The sequence below is a fragment of the Phalaenopsis equestris genome, unplaced genomic scaffold (assembly GCF_001263595.1).
Source record: "Phalaenopsis equestris unplaced genomic scaffold, ASM126359v1 Scaffold000761, whole genome shotgun sequence".
NCBI classification, from domain to species: Eukaryota; Viridiplantae; Streptophyta; class Magnoliopsida; order Asparagales; family Orchidaceae; genus Phalaenopsis; species Phalaenopsis equestris.
Genome location: NW_018165201.1, coordinates 1,443,680 through 1,452,754, shown reverse-complemented (window position 1 = coordinate 1,452,754; position 9,075 = coordinate 1,443,680).

Genomic DNA, 9,075 nt, shown 5'->3' with positions numbered 1-9,075 from the left:
TGTTGTATCATGTTTTGTATACATTTGAAAAACCCAAAAAAATTAGAAAAATCAACAATAAACGTAATGTAATATCTATAGCTTTGGTAAGAGATAATTAGGGAAGGATCACATACATCGCTATGAATAAGTTCTAGTAGTTTATATTTTTGTCCTTTGTTAGGTACAAAAGGTTGTTTATGGCTCTTAGTAAGGTTGCATGTGTTGCATGAAGTTAATTGGATGGAATGAGGAGAAATTGACGTTTGGATATGGCAGTCACAATGTCTGAATGTGGGTGTCCCAAACATCGATGCCACAATTCAGCTTGGTGTATTTTGGAGAGAGATGTAGTAAATGCTTATGGTAGATAAGTAGGTGCGAGAGTAGAGTAGAGTCCTCATTGAGTATGAGGATCAAAAATTACAAATCTAGAAGGATCAAAGGACACTATAACATTATTGTCTTTGCTTATTTTGTGAATAGATAAAAGATTATAAGAGATTAGAGAAGTGGGATGAATTTGAGAGGGTTTTAGCATAGGATTTGTAGTGGGAAAGACTCCATTGCCATTGTGTTGAATTAGAATAGCTTGTCCTTTGCCTATTATGACTTGTTCAGTCTGATGATATGGTGTAGCTGATTGGAGCTGACTAAGTTCGGATGTTAAGTGAGCCATTGCACCGGAGTCTAGACTTCATTCCTTGGAGGTAGCATTGAGGGCTTAAGTTGGAGTTTTGGGTGCATATTTTGTGATTAGTCCTATATCAGTAAAGAGATGCATAATTTTCAATTTTATGGCAAATTTGACATGTTTTGTTGGATTGAGTTGACATCCTTTCTGAGCGCAAACCATTGGGGCATCCCTCTCTTTGATTTGCCTAATTTCTACCCCTTCTCCTGACAGAGTGTGAGTTGTGTCCTTGACATGCATTAAACGACAGGAGAGTTTTGATTTTAGATAGTTGCTTTGTATTTTCATTATTTATATTGATTTCCTTGTGCAAAGACGTGAGTGGAGATCATCTAGAGCTATTGGTTGGAGTCTCATCTGAATGGTCTTTTTGAAGGAATTGCAGTTTGGAGGAAGGTCGTTATAAGATATACAGGATGGCATCTTCTTGATCCAACTTGGATCCAACAGTATTGATGTGATCCACCAGAGTTCAAATTTCTATTAGATATTGTACCATAGTTTTATCCTTTATGGATATTTGGTGCAGTTCATTTTTCAATTGAATCACCTTGGATATATTTGTAGCTTGTAATTATTGTTCTAGAGTTGTCCAAATCTCTTCAGTGGTCTGAAGATTGATGAAGTGAGGAAGAACAATGGGTGATTTCATGGTTTCGAGCGAAGCCGCTAGATTTTGATCAATGAGAGTCCACATTTGGAATTGAGGGTTTTTGGTTCCCTCAGGATTGTTCCCACTGTGAGCGACACCAATTGCTACCATCCAGAAATCCGGCGAAGCCATTTGTCGTAAATATCTTCAGAATGTGGGTGTGTCATACATGATAATTCTCAGGGGTAAGTAGATTTGGGAGAACTTTTTTAGGAGGGAGGTGAGGAACTTGAGTGAAGGGGGGTATATTAATGAACTGCGTAAAGATAAGTGGGGTTTGGGATTTGGACATTACCGATTCTCCCATTGTCAACGAGAACATATCAGAGATGTAGGATAGATAAGCTATGGACTTGCTGAATCAAAACGCTTATTCTTCCTCTCCCAATGAGCTTTGATGCCATAAAAACACAGTGGAATTCCCTTGACAGGGAGAAAAGCCAGAGAGAAAAGTAACTTTCCACTAATTCTATATATCATTGTTTACATGGTACAGGAAGTATATATAGGTCATTTGGAATTTTCTAGAGTTGTTGTTATATCATTATTTGTTGTCATTAAGTTGGGATTTTGATATTGTTGGTGTTGGGGACCATTAGTAGTAGTGTTATATCTAATAATAATGTTTATCCTTCTTATCCTTCATTATGAATAAACCCATTCTCTCTTAATTTTGATGACTTAAAAAAAAAGATTAACTATTGTTTTCTTGGTAAGAACGTACTGATGCATTCCTTAACCGATCAGATCCATCCCAATATTGTAATTTTTAGGATGAATTTTTAAGTTCACCCAAATGTCTTCAGTTGATAATTATCTTAATCTATTTGAGTATCTATCTAACCAAGTTGTTAGTTCTCTTAGGCGGTGTTTGGCCCCAACATAGTCTTAAGTTGAATAGGATTTATCAAATCAAATAAATATGGATTTATTAAATCAACGCTGTGAAGACATAGCTAAGGAGCAACGACAGAATAAATTCGACTCACAGTCGGATTTACTAAATCTAGATTTATGCAGTAAAAATAACGGAATGCAGAAAGAGACGGACAGAAAGCAAAAAAATTAGATTTAACAGAGCGTTGGATTTATTATTATTTTTTATTTGGGATGGATTTAAGCTAAATTCATGATTGAATCATATATATAATATGCTACCAAAAACACTGTCTTAGTCTTCCTGACAAAGTTCTTTTAAATTACATTCATGCCCGTTTAGAAACATTAGAATATTGAGAGTTTATCATCAAACTACTTTGTTTCAATGCAACCTAAATAACATATTTATATACCCCATAATTAAATACTTTCTAAACAACTAAACCTAACTAACCCAAAATTAATAAGTATCGAATTACAGCTAACACAAATATGAATAGGTAAAATTCTCTTATAATCCTGGTTGTCAATGTGCAGAGATAAATTTTCTCTGACCAGATGTAACTCTGTTATCCGAGTTTCGATAGACTCGCATCATTTCTCGATCATTTGTACTCATATTTTATAGATATCTACCCAAATTATGACCACGAGAATAAGGTCAAAATTGAAAGACAGAAAACTACTTGCAAAAATCTACCTGCACACATTGGCAACTAAGGCGGCAAAATATTTTGATCAAATTCTTATTTTTTGTAGCTAGAATTTTTTACTTACTAATTTTGGGTTAGTTTTAGGTTTAATACTTTTAAAATAGCGTTTAGTCGCCCTAATTATTTTAATAAAGATGGAAAACTTTTATGTGATTGCATGCTATTATCAAACCCTAAGTCTTTAGACATCTTGGTTTAATCATGAAACTTTAATCAAAAATAAAAAATATCATTTTTTTTTTTAGTAAAGATAATTTTTTATCACTCTTATTTTATAATTTTCTTTAGTTGACTAAAAATTAAAATAATAAATAATAATAATAATAATATAATTTCAGACACTTAGTGAATTTGTGAATTAACCCAAAAGAATAATACTAAAAATTGAATTACTTGTTCACCAAATTCTACAAAATCGCCAGCATTTTTAAATTTTTTAAAACAAATCAAGAATGCATCTCATAAAAATTCATATATATATAAATATGTCATTTTCTTATTGATTTGATTGGAGCAAAAAGAACAAAAATAAACCAAAACGGAGCAAATTGGGTCGAACCGGGACACACTGAAGCTAAGGGGACCTAAATCGGACACTTAAGTGCCTGTGCCCGGTGCTTAAGCGCCCAAACTGGCGCTTAGGAGCGCTTAGGAGCCACCAGAAAGAGAGGGGGCGCTTAAGCTCCTAAAAATTGGCGTTTAGGCGCCGGTGACAGTTTTTAACATGTCTTCTAGAATATATGTCGGATTTGGATGATTTGTGAAGCGGTGCTTCGTGCATCTCTTGGGGAACTCATTGGAAATGAGAAAAAGGACTTTCTAGAAGGATTTGGGGTGGTTATATGGAGTTTTGAAGAGACACTTCAGGCACCATTTGAAAAATTCATTGAATCTGGACAGTTTTGAAGAGACATTTAAGCATCTCTTGAGAAATTATAAAAAAAGGCTTGGAAATGTTTTTAAAACAACTCTTAGACTCTTGAATTAATTGAAAGAGGGGAAGAAGACTTGGAGAAGAAGATAAGAAGGCGAAGAAGATAAGAAGGCTTGGGCTTGGGCATGAGCCCCAAGCGGGACGACAAGGTGAGAGAGAAAAAGAGAGAGAGATTTCTTCTTTTCTTTTCAATTTGTTCTTGGAGAAGATTGCAAGAAGATTTCTTTTGCTATACAAAGAGAGTTTGATTTCTATTAGAGATAAGTATTTTCATTATATTTTAATTTGAATTTAAAATTTGAATTGTATGTTTTCAAAGTCTTGTTCAATGAAAAGTTATTGTTGTTTCTCCATGTGTAGTGAGTAGTTTTCTTTACTCTTCCCTCTTGTAATGAATTAGTACGCATGTGTAGGATATAGAATCGAGTTGAGTGAGAATATATTGAAATGATTTTACTTTGTTCTTCATTTACATGTAAACTTGATCAACTTGTATGTTAAAATTTGTTGTGAGAAAATGTAAGATCCGGCATAATATTATCTTAATCAAGTGTGGTAGAATCACATGAGATTGTATGGATGAGAATGTAGTCCATATAGTTAAGTGTAAATAAATAGAAAAATAATCTTTAAAGGGTGTAGAATTAGAAGACTTTAGAGTGCAGGCTAAAGCCCCTAATTTGGTCTATTGTTTTAGGTTTTGATGTGAGACGTTAGCCTCCAGGTTGAGGGATAAGAGGGAACTCTAGAGTGAGAGTTAGTATCTTCCCTGCTTAGCCCGTCTTCAAAACTATTCAAACTTTAGATTAATCAATATTCTTTCTAACATCTCTAGTAAGGGTAAAGAATATAATTGCTCCTATTTGTCACAATTTCTCTCACTACTTGTTTTACTTTTACACATGTCACTACTTTCATTGCATGAGGAAGAGTACTTTTAATATATTAAAACCCCCCACTTTATGATTTTCACTAAGTATTTTAATTTAGAAGTAGAAGTAGTATTGTAGTGATAATTATAGGATAAAATCAAAACCAAACTTTTATCGACCTTCCAAGCTATGGCGTGTTATTCTAAACTAGAATTTCTCTTGAAAGTCGCTGTGATTAACCTCGATCTCCGTGGGATCGATATTCGGGACTTAATCAAAAAGTCCTATATTACTTGATAACGATACATATACTTGCATAGAATCCTTAAAAATATAATTGCAATATTACTTTGTTTGGGATTAAGTTTTCGGTGTCAATACCGGGGATTAAAATCTTCATGTACAGGTGTCAACTTCTTAAATTCTACATATAAACAAGAATATCGAGATCACCTAAGTCTAACAACATCATTGGAAACGCCATTATAGCAAAAATGTGGCTCAAAGTACTAAGAAACTTGCCAAATATAAGTTTGGATCCTCAGACGGGGTTCCCCCAAATTGGTTGTTCTACATCATTTGAATGATAGCAGTCTTAAGTTCAAAAGTGTTGGCTTCTACAACAGAAGTTTGAATACTTAAGTGAATTTCATCTGTCATATGATTAACATAATCCCTTAACGATCTTTGTCAATTATGATATTCACTAATTGATTCTTGAGTTTCTAAGTTATTGTGCCGAGTATTCGCCATTTATTATTCAAGTGTCTTTTTTTTCTGTTTTCTAATTTTCCTAATAGTTCTTTCTAGTTATGAGTCATAAGGTTCAAGTTTTGTTGGTCTTGCCCTACGGACTCCGTAACTAAAGGTTCACTAATAGGTTTCACACAAACAAATAGTAAAAAACATAAAAATAATATTAATTTTTTTCAAGTCTAAGTCTTAATTGTTCAACTAAAATTAATGGATTGGTGTTGAAGTGATTTAATGAAATTTGTAGTGATATTTGTGATATCATATTTTGTATACATTAGAAAAACCCAAAAAAAATTAGAGAAATCATCAATAAACGCAATTTAATATCTATAGCTTTGGTAAGAGATAAATAGGGAAGGATCACATACATTGCTATGAATAAGTTCTAGTAGTTTATATTTTTTTTTATGTTGGATACAAAAGGTTGTTTGTGGCCCTTGGGTAAGGTTGCACATGTTGCATGAAGTTGAACTGGAAGGGATGAGGAGAGATTGAAGTTCGGATATGACGACTACAATGTCTGAATGTGGGTGTCCCAAGCTTCGATGTCACAATTCAGCTTGTTATATTTTCAAGAGAGACTTAGTAAATGCGTATAGTAGGTAAGTTGGTGTAGAGTGGAGTAGAGTCCTCTAGAGCTGGGACCCTTGAGAAGTATATGTTGAGTATGAGGATCAGAAATTACAAATCCAGAAGGATCAAAGTACACTATAGCATTATTGTCTTTGGTTATTTTGTGGATAGATAAGAGATTATAAGAGATTAGAGGAGTGGGATGAATTTGGGAGAGTTTTAGCATAGGATTTGTAGTGGGAAAGACTCCATTTCCATTGTGTTGAATTAGAATAGCTTGTCCTTTGCCTATTATGACTTGTTCAGTCTGATGATATGGTGTAGCTGATTGGAGCTGACTAAGTTCGGATGTTAAGTGAGCCATTGCACCGGAGTCTAGACTTCATTCCTTGGAGGTAGCATTGAGGGCTTGAGTTGGAGTTTTGGGTGCATATTTGTGATTAGTCCTATATCAGTAAAGAGATGCAGAATTTCCAATTTTATGTCATATTTGACATGTTTTGTTGGACCGAGTTGACATCCTTCCTGAGCGCAAACCATTGGGGCATCCCTTTCTTTGATTTCTCTAATTCCAGCCCCTTCTCCTGGCAGAGTGTGAGTTGTGTCCCCGACATGCATTAAACGCCATGAGAGTTTTGATTTTAGGTAGTTGCTTTGTATTTTCATTATTGATATTGATTTCCTCGTTGCATTACTTGTTCACCAAAATAATTATAATTTGCTTTGATATTAACTTTTAGTTGACTAAAAATTATATAATTTTATTTTAATGACCGTGAAATATGCCATTTTCTTATTTTTTATGAAAGTCAAATCATGACAAGCTCTAAACCTTCACTCAACCTGACAGTCATTTTGTATTATATATATACATATATATATATATATATTTAATGACCGTGAAATATGTCATTTTCTTATTGAATTGATGTTCGTATGATCTTCTCTTGGGGAAAAATTTGCGTACCTAAGACATATGCAGAGTTGCGTACGTAGGAGGTTATTCAAAGGGTATTGGGGGATTATATGTAGGTTACACCCCCTGTAACATATTTTTGTGTTAGCATTTCTCGGATGGAAAGTAGAAAATGATTATTTGATGATTTGCATGAAATGCTTAATGGCTTTATATTGTGCCTACGCTCATGTGAGAATCTTAAATATGCAACGTACTTGCCACCGATGCGTGACCCTAATTTTCGTTGAGAAGAAAACAAGAGGTTGATGGCCTCTATTACTTTCATTTTAAGAGAACGTTTGAATAACAAATGTAAGAGACCTTACAATACATAATTAACAATCACTTAACAAATAACTTTAGGATAACGAATGTAGAACAAGCTTAGGAATCCAAATGCTTGTGTTCTAGCCTCACTCGCTTCGCCTGTGTCATTCCGCGATGGCGCAGTCGACATCCTGTGGGACGAGCGATTAGTGTCTTGATCCGACTTGTGTTTCAAACAAACTAACGATCCCTGACTCAACAACACGAAGCTAGGATTGATCGTCAATAGAGCATTTGAAATCGGGAAAATATAATTAATATTAAATTTAAATCAAATGAGATGTTAAGTTAAACAAACCAACCAAAACATAGCATAAATGGTAGCCTAAATAACAACACATATACTTAACGAAAGCCTTGGTCTAATACAACTCTAAATTGAGATGAACTTGATCAAATAACAATCTAGATCTAAACATGAATAGAAGCTTAATATCAACTTTAATATAAACTTAAACCTAAAATTGATGAACATAAGTTGAAATCCGTGCAAATCGAACACACAAGCAAGCAAAAAAATCAAACATGAAATTAAACACAAACACATTGGCAAAGATAAATACCAAGTTTAAACTCAACTCACATAAATATCGCATGTGAATCTCAAACAAGCATAAAATGAGATCAAACACAAATTTGAACAAATAATTAAAAAAAATGGATTTAAACAACCAACACAAAGTAAAGATGAAAACGAACGTCAAACTTTAACTAATAAAAAATGCAAACTAAATATAAATCCCAATATGGCCTCAAATCAGAATACAAAGCAAAGTCAGATGCAAATACAAAATAGATACGAGTCTGTTAGGAAATCTAAGCTAAGTTTAGATCAATACTGAACACCATGATAACTCATATTAACTCTATTTGACCCAAATTAAAACTAAACAAAATTCAAATGAATAATAATCAAATCAAACTTAGTTATCACCCTGTCTATCATTGTTTTAGATAGACATATTAGAAAACAAAACCAGACCCTAGTCCATTATCTTTGAGGACATGTGACATAGATGCACTCATGTCTACATTTAGGCTAGCATTCTTTAGTCTTCCCCTAAGGTGTCTCCCTTTGCCACCCTTCATATTTGACCAATCTTTCCCATGTGCGCGTTTAGACAGGTTTCTACCTTCTCCACCTCGTAAAGAAGATTTTTTTAGGCATTCTTAGTCACAACAAACTAAGTTGTCGGCCCCATTTTTGACATCCGCTTTGCCCTGCAGAGACAATGTCCAGGCAAGGTCGAACACACAAGTCAAGCTATATGTCTCATTCTCTCTTTCCTTCGAAATTTTTCTCACATTATGTTGATTGAAATTATTTTTGTGCATTTCCTTATCTTATGATAAGGTGATACACCAAACATCTTGAGCTTATTCGATCAAGTTGTAAGTCGCAATCACAAATATATCTTATCTTTTTGCCTATAGAATGTTAGGTGATTTGTACGACCTTGGCATATGCCACCACACACGGCGTCATAATTCTGGTTCGGGCTTCTCCATCTTATGGGAGTGGAGTTTGAGTTACGATTGTCAGACTAGAATTAGGTCCACCTGCTTGGTTTGCGAGGTACCCTTAGATGAGATAATTTATAGTTGCTATCAAGAATACTGCGATCACCCCTCGACTAAATAGAATAAGGGGCACTGACGACCCAGAATAATGGAAACATGAAATTTTGACTGGGACATCATATCCTCTGATAGATTAGTCCTTCCATGCATTTCTCTA